Here is a 22149-nt window from a genome sequence, read left to right on the forward strand (position 1 = left end):
CATCAACCCTTAAAATGACATATGATCTGATCACACATGAGACCAGAGACTTACGGAGGTTCTCAAAGCATCTCGCTCTGAGGAGCACCTGGGCGTCTAACCACACACGCACCTCTGCCAACGTAAGGAGATGCTGCTAGATGTTACCCTCACATGCTGATCTGTAACCTGTCGTGTGGTTTTGCCATAAGTGGTTGAGGTCTGAATTTGGCAGGGTATACTGTTCCCAGACCAGCGTTTATGACAACTGGCTGTGGTTAGAGCGATGCTGCAGAGAGCTGTGAACTGCCACAGGGTTTAACCTCACACAGGAAGAGAGCTTACTTTATCTAGCCGGCTGCCTGCGCCCTCCACCACGCAGTAGAGCGTGGGTGTGACACCTGCTTGTGAGTGAACGCAATAGAAAGAGTGTGTCTAGAACATGAAAACATGAATACATGACAAGTTCAATGGGGTTAAAGACAAATATAAAATAAAATCTGTGTTGAGAGTCTTAGGGTGTGTTCACACTTGTAGTTCGGTTATCTTGGTCCTCTTGGTCCGGACTAAAACAGAAAATGATACATTTAGTCCGTGTTTGCTTAGCGTTCACACTGGCATTTTTAATACCGAACCTAACGATACAAAACCAAAGGCATCAGGAAAAAGCCACAACCTGATTGGACAGCTTTTATGATGTACATTTTTTGATGGAACTTGCCGATCATCCAAAACAATGCTGGCTGCTGGGCGAAATGTGCTTTTTAGATTTATATATGTATATATGATTTTTACCAGCTGAGAACAAACGAAGAGCTAATAAAATGTGTAAACAGCACCAGGAATTCCTCCGTTGCACACACAAACAAAGATATGCTGCAAGGACAGCTGACGGCATTTCCAACACTTGTACTGAACTGTAATGGGCAACGTAGCTCCTATGGTCCGTTTAGAGGTCTTTGGTCCATGTTGCATCAATCGAACCGATAGTTTTGAATTTTGGAACTCTAAACATGTGGCATTAACAAAATGTAATTGTTTTTGTGCCATATTTTATATATTTGTATTTATATCAGATTTTGTGTTCTGAATTTGTGAGGTGAAATTAGCTATAAATATTCAGATTATAAAATTACAGCTGAAGATGAAATTCAATATTCAAAATTCAATAAAGAATTCAAAATTCAAAACACAAAAAATCTGATCTTAGAGAAAGTGGCCAAAGGTCAAGCTTTCGAGTTCCTCAGGGAAAAGTAAAGTGTTTCAGAAAAGTCAAACAGAGCATTTGGCCAATCACAGAGCTACTATGGCAGTGGTTCCCTGGGTGCCACCAAGACTGGCTAGGGGTGCCGCAAATGTTCTGCCCAGTTTAATATTTTAATGGCCACCAGTTAAAATTACCGGCAGTATCTTACTGACTCAATTCTGTACCCGCGTGCTGTTTGTCTACAGCCGAAAGCTTTTTAAACGCTCACATCCTTGTGGTGAATGCAGCTGTGTGCGTGAACATTTAAATGCGCTTCTTGACGTCATATGAATGTAAACACAGATGTTAATGTATTACGGGAGTGTTAACAGATGGGACCAAAATATGCTCCACTTTGACGTGATATAAATGTATTAAGTGATGTAGACAGGATAAAAATCTTATATCAAAATATCTGATATGTGTGATGTGTCAATGCAGCCAAATAGACCTGCTGCAACTGTTATAAGCCTTTAATTAATATTAATCAAACAACAATATTGACAAGAAAAGAGAAAATCACTCACCGTCCTTGGCTGGAAAACTTCAGAAACTTTAAGCCCAAACAGGTCTGTTTTCAGTCAAACTCTGACTGCATTGAATCTTTATTAAAGTAGGCTATATCTAATAATCAAACAGTATATTTAAGGTGTTCTGTTTTCATTGAATATTTTTTTTTAATCACAATATTTAAATAATTAATTGCTGCTGTTCCTAAAAAAAACTTAAAGCACTGTTGACTCTGTTTATAACTCTACTTTATTAGGCTACTAGTTCTTGAATAATTCCTTTAAAAACTTGAAGCAATGTTTAAGAGAAACACTTAATGACTACATTATTTTAATAAAAATGTGTTTATATTTACATCAATATTAAACTTTTTAAATAAAGGAGTGTTTTCAATTGCAAATTTGTTTATTAATTTATTTTGCTGCAGTTTACTGCAGTTACTACATTTTGGGAACCACTGCAGGCCTACTTTGGAAATTCCAGCATTACAGATGTGACATTTGCAGTGAAAATGTATACATTAACATCACATATCAAGTACCCATGACCAGTATATCGAACCATTTAATATATTCAACCAAATCTTACCAACTGAAGGACTATTTTAACTTCATGTTAACAATAATAATTTTACAGAGAGATAAGGAATTACCTGAAAAAGTTTCAGCGCTGTGTCACATCCGTAATGTTTTATAGGTAATATCAGTAAAACAATATTCATTCAAGTTGATACTTTCTGTACAAAGCAAACTTTTGTTGATGTTGCATACAAATGGACTCCCTTTTAACACCCATGACAATGCGCATAACAGACGTGACCGTTTTGGATGCATCATATCAATTTATATGTACTGTAGCCTATATCAGTGAGAAAATAACAAACATCAGCGCTCCTTCTTTTACTATAATTATTCTGATAGATGAATGACAATTGCTTGATCTGTGACTTGTTTCAAGCTACTGCAGCTATAGCCAGCATTTGAGAATGGACCATTTTGACAAACTTTGCGATATGAACTGTAATATGATAAACATAATTGCTGCGCTACTCTGCATGCTCCGCTTTTACTCCCACCAGTGCGCCACTGACTAAAGTGGTCAATGCAGACTATATATTTAAAAACGCAGTCTTTAGCAGCTTAGTATTTCTGCATGGCCATATCGTGATTTCAATCTTATTTCGATCTTATAAATCGATCATGCAGCCTTGATGGTTATATCATACAGATGTCTCTCAGACATCAAAGTCTACAAGTTTCTGTAAGTAAGTGCTGCTTTCACCAATGTCACGTCTGTAACGAATAGATGTCACATCCGCAATGATGGGTTTTCCTCATTTATGTGTGTGGCAGGGCGGAGGGCGGGGCTGGGTTGTGATTATACACACCCGGTCCCTTGTCAGGCTAATTAAGCCTCCGAGAGGGATAAAGGCCAATGACAGACGGTGGTGAGGGAGAGAGAGATCGTTAACGGACATGTCTGTCTGTGTGTTTGTTAAAGTTTATTATTAAAACTATTATTTATATTGTCAAGCCGGTTCTCGCCTCCTCCTTTCCATTGATCCCTTTACACTGGTGCCGAAACCCGGGAAATATTATCCAAGTAATGGAAAGGAGGAGGCGAGAACCTCCTCCTTTCCTCCTCCCTGAATCTCCACCCACCAAGTGTCCACCTTTTGCGACTATAGCGGCCCTGACCCCTGAGATTCCAACACATGCCACTTTGCCTTGTCAGGCCACCGGCTCTGCCCTGGACTGTTGTTATTTTTGATTTTCAGGAGCCATCCTTAAAATATGGGGGTTCTGTCCCGTCACGTAATTATGCTTCCATTTAATATCGCGTCAAGACCGAGCAGATCGTTATCATTCAATGTTGATGCACTACACGAACAGGTTTAGCATTGCATACCCTCTTTGTGTTTACATCAGCGTTTCGCACTGAACGTGTTTTCATATGTGCCCTCCTACGAAATTTGACGGGGGAGAATACCAGCACTGGACCTCCTTGGAGTTAAGCCCCAGTAAGCCCATGCATTTATACGGCCTTGATTATTATCTATCACCTCTGAGCCAAGAATCAACAAAGGCATCATTCACACAAGAAGTGCTCTTGAATTTAGTATTTTTTTTAATTTTCTGTACACATAGAGACCAAAGTCATTGGCCGTTGTGTCCCATCATGTCCCACTGTTTTTTTCAGCATCTCTTGCGTGAGTGTCATTTTTTAAGATGGCGTGTCAAGTTAAAAGCCCCAACTCTAAGCCATGTTTTCCTGACTGATCTCACAGTGAAAACAGAAGGGTGGTCAAAGCATTAAGTGTTATTTGGCCAAGGGATATGTGTGAGCTCCATTTTCTGTGTGTATTGTTCAAAGAGGGGTGCCAAAAGCGAGTTGTCAAGCAAGTTGTTTTCAGCTGTACAGGCTGTATTACAGTGAAGATGAATACATATTTAATAAACTGTACCTAAACCTAAACCCAGACCTAAATCTAACAATCAGTAGAGTAAAAATACAACCTCAGAATCATGCTCATCACTGATTATGCAAATGCTTTTGATCCGAATGCAGGATCCAAACCTGTGTCTCCCATGCCGCCAACACAATGCACTTCAGAGTGCACCACCAGGGTGGTTAAAATGGTGGAGCCAATGCAAAAAATATTTGATAGTAGACGCAGCTTGTCAGTGAGTCGGCATAATGTGGCAATCTTAGGGTACTGGAACTCTCGGAAACAACATGCCAACTTCCTGTGTGATCATGTTGCCTTTTATGTGCTCAGAGTGCTGTCTTTGCAGCAGCTCTAAATGCAAGAAGAAAGACTAATCACAATTCAGAATGCAACTATTACAATGCTGTCAGATACATTTTGACTTTAATCTCATATTTCTTTAAAATAAAACCAAACAATGTTTCAGTGGAATCTGTACATTTAGTGTTTTAGGATGAATTAATTGCAGAAATTTGTAGAGAAGAATCTTTTGCAAGAACTATCAAAAGAAAAAAAAATCTGAAATCATTTTAAAATGAGTATGATGTAAACCACATGTTCTGCATCTCGTGGTAAGAACGCCTCCATTAAAACACAACGTTCTCACTGTGATAACTATGTTTTGCAAATTTTTCATAAGTTTTGGACTGCACGATTCTTGAAACTTGCACAGTCTAACAGCTCGGAGGAGTCAGAGGCAAGAAATGTAAGTGAGAATTGATTTGTTTGGGTTTGTCACATCCATCAGTCATCCTCAATATGACGAGATCAGCATCACGGCATAACAGAATGTGGTCTGTAGTGTTTGGCAGACCTTGATGTACATCAACACAAAAGTCTAGTGCTTGAATTTCCCTCTTGTCCCTCTTGTTTGGAGATATATGTGTTTAATGTGTGGAATGAGTTTAGCGTGTGAACTAGGAGCCAGACCACATCAGAAGCGCTCTGCTGTGCAGGCGGACTGCGTGAAAGCATCTCAGATTCTCTGACTCTCTGCACGTAAAATGTTTATTCAGTTTCAATAATTTATGCTCATTGATGACTTTGGGATTTATATGTGGAATATTATGACCGTCCTTAATTAGAGCTAGAAAATGTTAGATACATTTACAAGGTTTAGAAATATTTGCTATCTCAGACAATACGTCAAATGTCTTAGGAATGGTGTAATGTGGGATGGAGCTGAGTTTGCAGTGAGATGAATCCAGAATTCTTCATTATGCTGTGGAACCTACAGTGGAGTTTTTATATTTAAAGCTGAAGTGTGTGATTATTGCACCACTAGTGTAACCAAATGGAACTGCGAAAATTAAAACAGTTTTCAAACAGCTTTCCAGAATATTCCTCCCATCTACCATTGGTGAAACAAACAAACAAACAAACAAATAGAATACAAATAAATGTTTTTAATGATTTGGCACTTTTTTCTTGTCACTAGTCAAATGTAAGCAATTTTTAACATTGCCCATGTTGACTGCAAAATGTCAGATTTCCTTGCTTCCGTTGAAACACACAAGATGGTCTTTGGAACATCCTCAAATCACTCTGGATAACATGATCATTAGGTTTTGCACAAACTTATGGAGTCCATGCCAGCTCCAGTGTATGCTGTCTCATTCTAGAGCCATTTTCTAGACAGTATTATATCTGCAACTCACCAATCACAGCACCCATTGGCTGGCCATAACCTTCTACTCTTCATTGACAAAAAAAAAAAACAAAAGAAAAAAAAAAACACGCACTCATTCAAACACATTTTTCCATTATACAAGCCAGTTCAGCATAAATTTCTCATGGCCACAAAAGAGAAAGATGAATTTTCATTTAATCAAAGTGTCTGTAAGCAACAACCGTAAATCGTAATGCCCAGATGCGATCATGATGAACATACAAACATCTTGCACTAGAAACTATTTATCACTTCTGTGGTAGTTTGGAAGCTCTTGGGTCCCTTTCCACTGTTCCCTCACACAGTGTGGGGGAGCTGGGGTTGGACCTCTGCAGATCTGCTTTGAAAGCAAAGCCCTCATTTGGGCAGAGTGGATTCAGATGGCTTGGCCTCAGCTCAAAGGCAGCTTGCTCTCTGGGTCAGCTCATTACTTCAATTGAAGCAAAGGGCTAATGCCAGTGTGTTGCATTTCAATCATCATACAAAAGCTTAAATTGCTGGGTCATGACTTATGTGATACATGGACAAAGATGACGCTTTCCTTTTGAGTTTTGACCAGCTCCATATGTGAGCCTGCAGGTCATCACTCCGTAACTGGAATATTTTAGCTCATGACCTAAAATGCTAAACTTCATCACTGGTTACCTTAGAGTAACCGGTTCTGAACAGGTTGAATTAGTTTTTTAAATCCCTGAATTATATGATTTTCATGATTTTCGGTTATATCAGCAATTCTGGAATGTAAATGTTTTTAGCCAAAGTAGATGAACAGCATACAAAAATACTCAATACAAATAAGTGTTTTCTGCACTGCTATTTAGCAACCCGTATGTTGTTTCTGATACTTCCGGTACTCTAGGATTGACCACATTATGCCGACAAGCACCATCAGAAAATATTCACGTTCACATAATCAGTGATGAGTGATTACTGCCTGTACAGCTGAAAACCACTTGCTTCACAACTTGCTTTTGCCACCCCTCCGTGGACATTACACCAGTAAAATGGAGCTCACACATGCCCATATGCCCAACAACACTTTCATCCACTAGGGGTAGTTTTTCAGTTTTTTATAAATGTAACCCTGGGTTAAGTTCTGCATGTTTATATTATATTTTATTTTTATTTATTTTCAATAAGAGGTATATGCACAAATTTGTTGATATGTGACATAAGATTCTAATTTGTTAAACTGAAGTGGACATGTCCAGGCATGTTCATATCAGTAAATTGTGTTTGGTTTAACGTTATTTGCTAAAATACGGTTTAGTCCCGCCTAATATGAGTTGAGGCACCTGTAATTGGCCGGTGCGCATGTCAGTTAAGAGTTAAGCGGCGAGAAAAAACACTAGAGGGTACGAGAATGTTGTCGGCATGATAACAAAGAAGATGCCGGTTTATTTGTGTTAAATATAGTCAGAACTGTATTAATTGAGTGTTAAGCTGCATAGTATTCCGTTGTGAGGTCATCACGACGCGATTCGGAAGAACTGTTTGTTAGTCTTACACACGATTGTCATTTCATTGAACCGGACCATTCATGTTACCCGTGAGAAACTTAAATTTAAAGTTACCACTTACGTCAGTGATTCAAAGGATATCTAAATGATTTCTGTGCACTGTTATTGTTTAATCGCGAGTGACAGAGCAGCCGAGGAGGAATCCAGATAGCGCTCCTAATTGCTGTGTGATTAGGAGTTCCTCTGGCATCGCGGGAGAATCAGTTTGTTTACTGATGACATCTTCACGTGGATGGATTTGACGGGTGACTGGAAGCTTTAACACTGACCAAGCGCACTCAGGTACATTTTGTTTATTTCATTTGTGCTCTATTAGAGCGAAGTGGCCATTTTACGTTTCACTCGGCCTCAACGCACACAAGCGACGATTCAGGCCTGCAACGAGTGTGTGTGTGTGTGTGTGTGTGTGCCCACAATAAGTTGTTTTCTTTTATTAATGAGTGATAACATTGTTTAATACCCTGCAACTCATTGAGTATATTATTACATAGTTACAGTTTATTTTTTCCGGTTGGAAGTAGAGTTTGTTACTTGTTTATTTCTGTGCTAAGCATTTAAAGATACAGAATTATACTGGTATATTGTTACGCTAAGTGACGACAATTTTATACTTTATGTAAAATATTTTAAGGTTAATTTAAAGTAGGGTTTAATTGTAAACCCAATTGCAAAAGAAGATTTAAAAGGTTAACCCTGTAAGTGTTTGTTGATTGTGAACAAAAGAGTCAATCAAGCACTGTATTTCAAAATACCTGTTTACTTATAAGTTGAGTCAAGATATTCTAGCATAGTAAGTGTAGTTCATGTTTGTAAATCTTTGGTTTTGTAAATAAATTTATTGTATATTTTATGAAGTGTGGTCATTTAAATAGTACAGATAAGTATCAGTAATTGGTGAAAAGTGCTTTACAGAGTTCAAAGTTACAATTTGTAAGGAGCAGTTGTAGGAATCAAGGGTCACAGAACATAAGATTCCGTCGAGAGACACAATTAAATGAATCCGGTTTCTAGCATCAATAATCCAAAGGGTAGACACACCTAGGACAGTAGAGGGCGCTACATAAAGAAACTGATTTTAACTATACATAAGTCAACCTACTGTTTTCGATCTCAATGTGAGAACAATCTGGAGCAGCACACACAGCGTGACCACTATAGTCTGTTTACCAAGCGAATGACTCTTATGAGCCAGTTCTTCTGAATCTACAATATAGCACGAAACATACAGCGTGACCAATGTAGTCACATTCTCAAACAAATAACTCTGTTGAGCTAATTCTTTTGAATCTACGGTTCGTCCAGTGTATGTTTCCTGAACAAATGACTCTTATTAAGGAACTCTCTTAAATCAGGCAGTGCTGTTACTGACTGGACAAGATCTACTCAAAGATAGGTCAACATTACGAGTTTTGTTGGAATCTATGGAATATTAAAACATTTACATTTACGCATTTGGCAGACGCTTTTATCCAAAGCGACTTACAGATCACTTATTACAGGGACAATCCCCCCCCGGAGCAACCTGGAGTTAAGTGCCTTGCTCAAGGACACAATGGTGGTGGCTGTGGAGATCGAACCATTGACCTTCTGATTAACAGTTATGTGCTTTAGACCACTACACCACCACCACTCCAACAAACATTTATTTAATTAAATGTGTTAGCACATTTTTTGTTTAGTTTTGCTTTCATTTAATACGTACAGTATTTACAATAGAATAAATAAAATAAAAAATCTCATCTGGGGTACCAGCATTCAAATCTCTGGTATTTTAAGCAAATAAATAAAACCAAAAGAAAGTTCCACTGCTGCTAAGTCCTGAAAGTCATCTATTTGCTGCTTTGCCATCAGTCATGTGCAGCTAATTTTGGTGCCCCCTTTACCAACATAAACACATATTTGTTTTCATGTTGATTGAATCTTGACAACATTGGCTTGCTTTATGGATTTGTTCATAGTCTTGATTTGGCAGCAGGACCCCAATGAAATTCAGTGAGTAAAAAAATCATGAATTATACTCTCATATCCACAAAACACTCCCATGGCTGTTACACAGCTGATATCTTGAATAGAAAATATGTTTAGTTGTTGGATAAATAATCTCTAGTCTCTAATATTCTCATTGATGTAAATAAACATCATTGGTTTTGTCAGGGCCGGCCTAAGCCTTAATGAGGCCCTAAGCAGAATTTAATTTGGGGGCCCCTCGGTGCCGCCAATACGATTGACTATTGTCAATGCTTGATTATTCGCACACTAGAAATCTAATATTGCGTTTTTGTATAATTACCATTGTCCAATGCCATAATATATCATACAAATGTGCTCTTGGGAGCCCCCTGGTGGCCACGGGGGCCCTAAGCAGCCGCTTAGTTCGCTTATGCCTTGGGCCTATTTGCTGCCCACAGCAATATATTTTGAGGACCTATAGTTGTGTAATTCAGATCAAGCAAAGCATGCAGTTCTGCAACATGGTCTGGTGCCTGCCCTTGCAACCCCCACCCCCCATAGATGAATTTTTACATCATATTCCACAGTGAAGTACTTGGGTGTTATATTTGCTACCAATCTGTCCATTTAAAATCTTTTTTCCAATGTTTGTAGAACAGCATTCTTCCACTTCAGAAATATAAGTTACAACACATGCACTCTATTACTGATGCCGAAACATTTTATGATATCTACGCTAATATTATACTATTTTTCATATCCTGAGGTTACCAGAGCCGGCAAGATCCAGCTCCGTTCATTATTTGTGTCGGACTCCACTGATATGTGTCTCTGAGTGATGATGACTAAAGGCAGCCGGTGTAAGCCAGACATCACTTCAGACTTTTATAATGGCTTCAGAGGATGAACTGATGCCAACTCCTGTTGTAACGCATTGGAAACTTCATAAGCCATTGCCTGAACAATGGATTTAAGAACCTCACCGAAATGATCTGCCAGATGAACTGCGATGCACCTCATTGATCTCAGCCTGCATCACTTTGGTATATTTATGGACTACACTCTTGAAATGGAATACATAGACAATCATTTAATTGCAACAAAAGTCTTCACCAGTCAACTAACAAAGGACAATGCATCTATGTGAACTTCTGCAGTTAATCCAGGATGGACTTCAAAGACATTAGTCATTAATCTTACAGTTCATCAAAAACAATGACCTGCACATCACATAATTAACTAATATTGGAATTATATTCATGTTGTTTAGCCAGAGGGGAACTGAAACCCACATTGAGCCTGGTTTCTCCCAAGGTTATTTTTCTCCATTAACCAACATCTTATGGAGTTTTGTGTTCCTTGCCATAGTCACCTTCAGCTTGCTCACAGGGGTTCTAAAAACAATTATTATTGAATTATTAAATTTTTATACACAATTTACAATAATACTTAATCAAACTACACAATGATCAATCTAAGACTTTATATATATTACAGTTTCATTTGTATTTATTTTTGAATGCATGATTTTCTGTAAAGCTGCTTTGAAATTGTGTATGTTGTGAAAAGTTCTATACAAATTAAAAGGCCGACTTGATGTGACCAATTAAAGTGGATCAGTGAGCAAAACACCCAAACAGCACCATGTCACACTTAACTTTGACCGCTAGACACATAGAGTCCTTTAGCTAGCCCCATTATCCCCTTAGACCACACATACACTGCCCCATATGACTCCATTGTGGAGATCTTCCTATAGATTCATATCTTTGGTTTTTACAGGCTAATCCAATTTAGTGGGTGATCGTCCACTGGTCTGGTGAGCACATGTGCAGTGATGCTGGAGTGTGCATTTAGTGGAATAACCTCATGCACATCTTGACTGTTTTATGATCTGATGGCCAGTGGCTAAACCAAAATATAAAACAGCAAATGTAAATAATCGGCATGCAAGAGTTTTGCAGTTTCGCAGTTGGAGAAAACTCCATCACATGAGGGCATTTTTTTCAACAACTATTGTCACTTTTGGTCTTGTGGATTTTTAAACAACCGTAAAAATCTTAAAACACAATTTTAACACATTTGTCATTATTGATTTTATTTTTGTTCACTAACAAAATTCAATTTATTCTGTGATAGTTGGACAGTTTGAATGGATTGATCCAAGATGGCGGCGCGGTAGCACGCAGCGGCCACTCCGGATCCACAATGGTGGTATTTTTGTTAAAAAGGCCCGACTTTTGCAACACATGGACATCGGAGCAACCGGTGTTCGTGTCTACCATCGCCAGACACTACTGAAATATAAGACTCATGCAAAAACCAAGCTGCATGATGACCTGCAGGAGGCGCTACGCGTACTCGGCTTGCTGCGGAGACCAGGCCTCCAGCCCTCGGCGTCGCCTGATGCCGGTGGCCGGGGAGAGGACGCCGTAAGCGGTGTGCGAGAAAGAGGGCGGGGGTCCATGCTAGGCTAAAACAAACCCTAGCCGGCCGGCTCTCCCGTCTATCCTGCTCTCAAATGTTTGCTCCCTGGACAATAAACTGGACTATATCCGACTCCAGCAGGCTACGCAGCGTGAGTTTAGAGACTGCTGCGTCTTTGTTTTCACTGAGACAGAGTTCCGGATGCCGCCATTCAGCTAGACGGGCTCGCCTCTTTCGTGCCGACAGAAATACAGCTCTCTGCGGTAAGACTCGCGGTGGTGGCTTGTGTGTTTACATCAACACGGAATGGTGCAAGAACTCTATGCTAGTCTCTAGTTACTGTTCATCGCTGTTGGAGCTTGTGACTGTTAGATGCAGACCTTTTATCTACCACGGAATTCACCACTGTTTGCATAACCGAGTTTACATTCCCCAGCGCTAACGCTAAGGAAGCGCTCTGTGAACTGTATGGGGCTATGAGCTGAACTGCAGAACGCTCACCCCGACGGACTGTTTATTGTCGCCGGAGATTTCAACCATGCGAATCTCAAGACAGTGCTCCCTAAATTCCATCAGTATGTGGACTTTGCAACGAGAGGGGCTGAACGCGCTGATCTTGTTTACACAAACATCCCAGGCGCTGCATCGGGCGGAGCCCCGCCCCACCTCGGCTACTCAGACCACATCTCTGTTATGTTAATTCCAGCATACAGACCGCTCGTCAGACGCACAAAACCGCTTCAGAAGCAGGTGAAAACCTGGCCAGCAGGAGCCATCTCTGCTCTTCAGGACTGTTTTGAGTGTACTGACTGGCACATGTTCAGGAGGCTGCAACATATGGCGATTCTACCAACTTGGAGGAATACACAGCATCAGTGACCAGCTACATCAGCAAGTGCATTGATGATGTCACTTTCTCCAAGACCATCACCACACGCTCCAACCAGAAGCCGTGGATGACTGCGGAGGTGCGCACGCTGCTGAGGTCCCGAGACTCTGCCTTCAGAGCAGGCGATAAGGCAGCCCTAAGAACAGCTAGGGCCAAACTGTCACGGGCAATCAGAGAGGCAAAGCGCGACACGCCCAGAGAATCCACAGTCACTTCCAGGACAGCGGTGACACGCGGCGCATGTGGCAGGGCATCCAGGCCATCACCAACTACAGGACAACATCGGTTGCCTGTGACAAAGATGCCTCCCTTCCAGATGCGCTGAACGACTTCTACGCTCGGTTTGAAGTGCAGAACGACGTGATGGCGAGGAAGACCACCCCTCCTCCCAACGACCAGGTGCTCTGTCTTACCACGGCAGATGTGAGGAAAACTCTACGTAGAGTCAACCCACGGAAGGCTGCTGGACCAGACAACATTTCTGGCAGAGTGCTCAGAGGATGTGCAGACCAGCTAGCAGATGTTCTTACCGACATCTTCAACATCTCTCTGAACAGCGCCATTGTTCCAACGTGCTTCAAGGCCACCACCATCATCCCCATGCCAAAGAAGTCTTCAGTGTCCTGCCTCAACGACTACCATCCCGTCGCACTTACACCCATCATCATGAAGTGCTTTGAGAGGCTCGTCATGAGGCACATTAAGACCCAGCTGCCCCCCTCACTAGACCCACTGCAGTTTGCGTATCGTTCAAACCGTTCAACAGACGATGCCATCGCCACAACCCTCCATCTGGCCCTCACCCACCTAGACAATAAGGACTCATACGTTCGAATGCTGTTCATAGATTCGAGCTCAGCATTCAACACAATCATTCCCCAGCACCTGATTGGAAAGCTGAACCTGCTGGGCCTGGACACCTCCCTCTGCAACTGAATCCTGGACTTCCTGACTGGGAGACCTCAGTCAGTCCGGATCGGGAACAGCATCTCCACCACCACCACACTGAGCACTGGGGCCCCCCAGGGCTGTGTGCTCAGTCCACTGCTGTTCACTCTGCTGACTCACGACTGTGCAGCAATGCACAGCTCGAACCACATCGTCAAGTTCGCCGATGACACGACCGTGGTGGGTCTCATCAGCAAGACCGACGAGTCAGCATACAGAGAGGAGGTGCAGCGGCTGACGAACTGGTGTAGAGCCAACAACCTGTCCCTGAATGTCGACAAAACAAAAGAGATGGTTGTTGACTTTAGGAGAGCACAAGGTGAACACACTCCGCTGAACATCGACGGCTCCTCTGTGGAGATCGTCAAGAGCACCAAATTCCTTGGTGTTCACCTGGCGGAGAACCTCACCTGGTCCCTCAACACCAGCTCTATCACCAAGAAAGCCCAGCAGCCTCTCTACTTTCTTCGAAGGCTGAGGAAAGCACATCTCCCAACCCCCATCCTCACTACATTCTATAGAGGGACTATTGAGAGCATCCTGAGCAGCTGCATCACTGCCTGGTTTGGGACTTGCACCGTTTTGGACCGCAAAGCCCTGCAGAGGATAGTGAGGACAGCTGAGAAGATCATTGGGGTCTCTCTTCCCTCCATCAAAGACATTTACAATAAACACTGTATCCGCAAAGCAACCAGCATTGTGGATGACCCCACACACCCCTCACACAAACTCTTTACCCTCCTGCCGTCTGGCAAGAGGTACCGAAGCATTCGGGCCCTCACGGCCAGACTGTGTAACAGCTTCTTCCCCCAAGCCATCAGACTCCTTAATTACTCAGAGACTGGTTTGACACACACACACACACACACGTGTCCTGAGTTGCACTTTAATTACTGTCACTTTATAACTGTCTGCTACCCCAATAACTGCTATGTGCATAGAATCTCATAGAATGTTATGTTTACATTTTTAGAAACTGTCATCTTTTTGCACTACTGAGTACTGGTCGGCGCTGCACTGTGTCTATTGTCCTGTTCATTGTCAGAAATTTGTTGTACTGTCCCGTACTTTTTGCACATGTTTGCACGTGCACTTTATATAGGTATATAAAGGTGTATATATAGGTATTTTATATAGGTATTTTATTTCGTTGTGTTGTCTCATGTGGTCCTGTGTTGGTCCTTTGTTGTTTTTATGTAGCACCATGGTCCTGGAGGAACGTTGTCTCGTTTTGCTGTGTACTGTACTAACTGTATATGGTTGAAACGACAATAAAAACCACTTGACTTGACTTGACAGTTATGACAGTCATGAACATTTCACCACAACTTCCAATTTTAGTGTGACCTTTCATGTAACAAAAAGAAAAAGCCCAGGGATATAATTGTGCCCGTTTCCATGAGAAACACCCATGAATAAACTTGTATTTGTAGTCAGTGTTGTAGAGACAATCTAGCATCTTATCTAAAAGAAACTAAAGTGTCAAACGAGGCTAATTTCATCTAATGTATGATTTTTGTGGACTGATCGTGACAGCAAATCTGATGTGATACATCGCAGTACAATATGCTACAATCGCCTGTGGCCATATGGGATAACTGTGCATATTATCGTGATATCTTTTATCCAACAATGTGCAAGATTGTGTGTCAGAGATAATGCATGCAGCAGTTTTCCTAATGAAATTATTAAGTCATAACATTGCAGAGACATTCAGTGAGACGAAAGATAACAGGAAAAGTGTTTTTATACATCACTTTATTGGAGTCGCTCTGCCAGTAGCTATAGACCATGCCGAACATAAATACATTTGCATGTAAAGTATATATAAATCAGTAGCAGTATTAGAGTTCATGGTACATCTTTCTGTAGTTTCAGAACCAGTCGATATATCATGGGATGTATATGTTTGAGAACTTCCTGAATTTTACCTCTATATGTGAACAATTGCTCCCTTCAAGTATAGTCAGATGTATTGTATTTACGAGACAAAACCATAATGTCATAATTACCACTGGGAAACTAAAGATTTACTTTAAGCCCTGATTTTCCTTGTTGATGGTTAATCAGAATAAAGTCGGAAGACAATTGTGAATGTTGACTGAACAATTTAGTTTGTAGTGTACTTATTTCTTGTAGGTTGCTGTTGATAAAGAATAGTGATAAAGCTAGTTGATTCTTAGGCAACAGGTAGTGTGACAAAACTGCATTTTCTATAGTTTTCTATGGCTGCACAACAATGCACACATACATAGATAAAGAATCAGTTATAAAACGAATGTGTATCATTTGCTTTTTAGTTCCCTTTCGTAGGAACTCTACCAATGGGAACACATCAGTGATCACATGGTCTGATACCCATTTACAGTCACACCCATTCTTTGGCTGATGGCATTTAAGTGACGCCCGTAAGGAGCTAAATCATGGGATCCTTATAAGCGTCAGCCCAAAGTGCCATCGCTCAGATTGTCTTACTTCAGTACATGTATTTGTCTAAGCCCGTGAAGTTTCTATTGACTTAAGTCGAAGCAAGGATTGATTTTCTCCCTTTTTGAGTGGCAACATGTAAGGATGTCATTGAAAACAGTGTAACTTCAGAACAATTTCATATGCTGCTTTCTGCATTGCAAAGGACCAACCGGGACAATGCCGCTTCATCAAGGCTCACATTTTCTCTCCACAAGATGCTATCCCCAGTTGTTCCAGTTCTGCGGCTTCCTAATATGGAGCTCTGTTATCTTTAAGCCGTTTGGGATTTCGACTCTGTGCTTGAGAAGATGGAGTGTGAACGGACACCGGAATCCCCTAAGTCAAGACAACATACTTTGTTTCTAGGTGTGGTGCTGGACTCGCAGGTGATTTTGGCGCGCATGTCTCCAGCTCACGTTCAGTCATTACGCTAGTAGCTTGCGATGTTCAGAGTGGGGTGTGTTCTCCCTGCGAGAACATTTCGCAGGCTGTTGGGGCTTTTGATCACTGTGTCCGTTGTCATTCCCCTGGGCATGTTGCATGCAGGACCTTTTCAGTACTGGATGAAAATCAGTTGGTGATTTGCATGCCCTGTTGATCAATCTTTTGTGTATGGATTTTGCGCCAGGGTTATCAAAGGTTGTGTTGAGACCTTGTTTGGGGTATTTGCATAAAATCTCTACATCTTTTAGCTTGCAAACTGTTCATTTGCACTTTTTCTCCTCCTCCATTTGAGTGATATGAGAGTGAACTGGTTAGTGCAGTTATATGCTACACATATGCTAATTGTACTAACCAGTGATGTAAGTCAGAGCAGTCACAACAGAGGTGATTCGATCTCTAAGCAGAGGCTGTCTCATTGGTTTGTTGATGCAATTTCGAGTGCTTTTGAGGCACTCTGTTTGCCTTTGCCTTTGGGTATTCAGGCTCATTCTACGAGGAGCATGGCATCCTTGTGGTCTTTGACTAGAGGTGCGGCCTTACATCCACCCAAGGAATTGGCACGATTGTACAAGGGCTTCAGACCACGTGATCACTGACATGTTCCCATTGCATCATCATGCTGTGTGGAGTTCTCACACAGGGAACCAAAGTAACATACATAACCGAGATATTTGTTGTATAACGTTTTAAAGCTTCCTGTTTTGTTAGTAAGCGAAAAAGAGAAAAAGCATCAAAAAATGCCCATTGTTCATTTGTTTTCCAACCAAAATAACTTTACCCACTTTACATTGCAGTGACAACATCCAGGCTAGTAAGTTGGAACTTCAGAGGAGGACTTAAGGGATAGTTCATCGAAACTTAATGGGATAATTCATTAAAAAAAAGAAATAGAATTGTAATTTTTGGGTGAACTTTAAATCACTTTAAAGGCAGAAAATGACCTAAAAACTAATGATAATGCTAAATGCTAATGTTGGCAATGGTAAACTGCAGTGTGACATACTTTAAACAGTAAACATCTTAACATTTTATTTGTAATAGTACATTGACATACCATTACAAAAATATTTTTACTATACCATACAATCATAGTATCAGATGGTAAAACCATGCTACTTTGATAAATACCATGACTACAAAATTACCATAGTATTTACATGAAAACTCCAAGGTACCTCTAAGAATAAAAATGAAATCACCTTTCCAAAAAAATAATACATAAATCAAATAAATTATAATAATAATAAAAAACATTAAGAAAACAAGATACTTTTTAGTTCTGCAGTGTAATATGGTTTGATCTTACTGGAGTTCTTTCATCTCAGCTTTGAATGTTGCATCTGGGTCTGTAGGCTCATGCAGAGATATCTGTGGTTCAGTGCCTTAGAGAGGAGAGAACGACTCTTAATAAACAAACTAATGGGTCCCATACGCAAGCCCTCACTTCTCTATTTTTATTTCTCTCTGAGTACAGGCAGCAACAATGCATTCAGAGCAACGCAATTAGAGAAAGAGAGAGAGAGAGAGAGAGAGAGTGAAAGGCAAAGAGAGACAGAGAGAGAGAGAGAGAGAGAGAGAGAGAGAGAAAGGCAAAGAGAGAAACCAAAAATTAACTGGCGTCAGTGTTTGTAGTTTAAGTTTGTTTAAGGGCGATGGCTTTCATAACTGGGCCCAGAGCTTTCAAAATCATTTTAGAAATCTCTGAAAAGAACCATATATTGATGAATATTTTTGGTTATTTTTAAAACTGAAATTTGGCTTGCAAATCTAAAGTAACTTTACTGTAAATGAACTAAAAACATGCAATACCTCAGCTGGAAAAAGACACTATATTGAGATTTTCATACATGGAGCACAACCATTTCAACCGTTCTAACAAAAAGAATAATTTAGTAATAAGTTAACATATTAAATGATTTCTTAAGGATTATGCGACATCATTTTCTTAGTAGACTGTAGTAATGACAGCTGAAAATGGGGCTTTGCCATCATGGATAAAAATTGTATAATAAATAACACACATAGATATTATATCTCTGTAATCTTTAACCACATTGCACTTAAGAAATGAAAATTCTTGTTTTGAAACTAAACGTTCTGAACAATTATTTTTATAATAATAATAGCCAAATTACTGGATATTTCTCTTCATTATAATGAAAGGGCATTTGCTGTCAGCCACCCCAGCATTGTGCTTGTGTGTGTCAAGACAGCAGACCTTCTCGTAGAAGAATACCAATACAAACGGCTGAGTATTTATTTGTACATTTAAATTACGCCAGGGACGGACAGGAAAGATACATTTTTCATAGAAACTGGCCCAAAAAATTGTGGGGGAAGAGAGATAGGGAGAGGGAAATCTGGCCCAAAAGTTGGGGAAAGTGTCCTTTTCTGCATATCGCTGCCCACTGTAGCCCATTCGGACCCGTTTCACGTACGGCCCTTTGGGAAAAGACCCTTTTCTCCCGATGGCCCTGAATTACACAAACACTTATGTACTTATGGATGGTATTCTGAGCAAAGACCAGTATATGTATGCCTTCTTGTGAATTAAGCACGTGTGGATCTGTTGCCTTGGATTATCACGTGCATCTGTCGATCTGTTGCGATAGTCAACATTGCGCAACCACAGACACAGAAGATCTCACGCATTTTTGTATGAAACCCTCAAAGCTTTCATAGGCTATTTAGTGGGGAAAAGATAGAAAACCCTTTATTCCCCTAACAAAATTAGCCAGCTTGAACGGGAACGTGGTTCCCCCACAATTCTCTCCAGAAACTCCCTTATCCCGCATTACCCGCAATTTCCAGCCACTTGTATCAGCCATAAAACATATGATTAATAATTTTTGAAACAGGGTCTGGACATTGATGGTTTTAAGTGCTCAAATTATAAATGCAATCCATTGATTTCAGTTGGATTTCAGTTGGATACTGCTTTTCCTTATTATTATTTCTCGATTTGAGTTGCTATAACTTTTTAATCTTATAGTAAAAAGGGTCTTTGGCTAACTGCACTTTGTGTCATTTTGGGATGGATGGGATGAATAGTTGCTTAGGAACAATCAGTTAAAGGAACAGTTCACACAAAAATTTAAATAATGTAATTATTTACTCACCCTCTTTGTTGTTTTAAACCTGTATGACTTTCTCATTTCTGAAATAACTATATAAATGACTAATTGAAATTGAAGTTGTTATTCAGTCTCAAATAAAATAAAATCAAAACATTGATCAATTTCTGTAAACAGCACAAATCAAATATGGCAACAAGTCAATAACATCAAACATCATTGGTTTGTTGTTTTTGATGAGTGGAATGATGTTCTGGGATGAACAGGACACAACCAACTTGACACTGTGTGTTGAATAAATTGTATTTCCATCTAAATTGTCATCAAACTTAACAGTTACATTGAAAAAAATGTTGCTGTTCATTTACAGTACAGTAAATTACTGTCAGGACAGATGGCAGTACATTACTGTAAATATAATAATAATAATGAGGTCCCATAATTCTAATTTGCAACAACTTACTGTATATTATCCGTAATGTATATACTTACGGTATTACTGTACTGTATTTATTGGTTGGTTGATGTAACATAAAAGAATAAAAAGGAAAGATAATGTTCAATTCCAATTCACATAACAAGAGTACAAGTTGCTTTGACTCATGCGATGTGTGTCCAAACAAAGCTGTTTTCCACACAATCCATTTGCATTGATCAGCGTCTCCTTCAGGGGTGTCATGCACCATTTTTTTTGTGGGAGCACCAAGGTCAGCCACCACATCCTGGAATAAATCACTGGACACAGTATCACCTTTTTAATATAACACTTAAATTTACAACTGTTTGTCAATAAGTGTGTAATTTGTAAATGTAAAATCAGTAATGATTGTATTTCTTTACATTTTTATGAGGTAGAGTGTGTGTCTGACATCTTAGGCCATTTTGGTAACACTTTATTTTATAGTGTTCCTGTTACAGTGTAACTACCTATAGTAAGTACAGATACTAAATAATGTAATAACATGAAATAACATGTACTTAATATGGAACTAATTATGGCACAGCATGTACTTACACATTGTAATTATGTAGGTGAAACAGAAATGCATTATTACATGTGCGTGTATTAATCTTGTTACAGTGGAACAGACAAATGTTGTTACAGGTAATAGCATTATAATTATATTAAAATGACACACTATTACATAGTATTAATCACTATTATATAAAGTGTATCTAGACTGTACTTAAGTACACTTCATGTTCAACTACATACCTTAACAACCTGTGCTTAAGTTTAAATTATCTCACTAGTACACAGCTGAGTGCATGTAATAGCTTAATAATTACAATAGAGTTACACAATATTACATAGTATTAATCAATGTAAAATAATTTGTATCTAGACTGTACTTAAATGTACTTCATGTGTAACAACATACCTCACTGAGCATGCGTAATTAGTATTTTTTGAACACACTGTCTGTGTTGTTTTAGGACCCGTTTTACTAAAGTAATTATGCAAATACTGATGCAAAAAAAATCATTATAGCAATACAAAAGTTTTGAAAATGGTGTGCAGGGTTTATCAGAGTTGGGTATGTTCATGCCACTGTAAAATACATATGTAAAGTATAAATTGGCTAAAATGTCTGAGACATCACTGTTTTGGTGACAACAGTTGCCAGTTTTTATTGTAAAGTTTTTAGGGCTGTGAATCGTACATTTTTATACTAATAAATCGCACAGGTTTCCACTGCTATGCTGACGATACACAACTTTAACGAAAAACTAATTCATGCGTTCATGACCTCAAGACTAGATTATTGTAATGCATTACTGGGAGGATGTCCAGCAAGATCAGTAAATAAACTTCAATTGGTTCAAAATGCAGCAGCCAGAGTGCTGACGAGAACCAAGAAATATGATCATATTAGCCCCATTTTATCATCGTTACATTGGCTACCTGTTAAATTCCGTATTGATTTTAAAATTCTGTTAACTACGTACAAAGCTTTGAATGGTCTAGCTCCGCAGTACTTAAGTGATCTTCTACCACGCTATATTCCAACACGTTCATTAAGATCGCAAAATTCTGGCCTATTAATAGTTCCTAGAATATCAAAATCCACTAAAGGAGGAAGATCCTTTTCATATTTGGCTCCTAAACTATGGAATAGTCTCCCAAACACTGTTCGAGATGCAGACACACTCTCTCAGTTTAAGTCTAGACTAAAGACTCATCTATTTAGCCAGGCATACACCTAATTTATCCTCCAACCCACAATTAGGCTGCTTTAGTTGGGTCTGCTAGAAACTAGAAACATTGAGCATGATCTCTAACTCTGCAATAAATTAAATGGCATCTACGCTTACATCTTTTTATTTGTTTCCCTGTCTCAACCTCGGGACTCCTATCCTGAGGTCACCAGAACCGGCTGGATCCTGCACCATTCCTGCTTCATGTTGGACTCCACTGCTACATGTCGCAGAATGATGATGACTAAATGCAGCCGGTGCCAGCCAAACATCACTTCAATCTATTATGACGGACTTCAGAGGATGAAATGATGCCAACTCCAACCTGCATCACCTC

Source organism: Xyrauchen texanus, chromosome 30, assembly GCF_025860055.1.
Source record: "Xyrauchen texanus isolate HMW12.3.18 chromosome 30, RBS_HiC_50CHRs, whole genome shotgun sequence".
NCBI classification, from domain to species: domain Eukaryota; kingdom Metazoa; phylum Chordata; class Actinopteri; order Cypriniformes; family Catostomidae; genus Xyrauchen; species Xyrauchen texanus.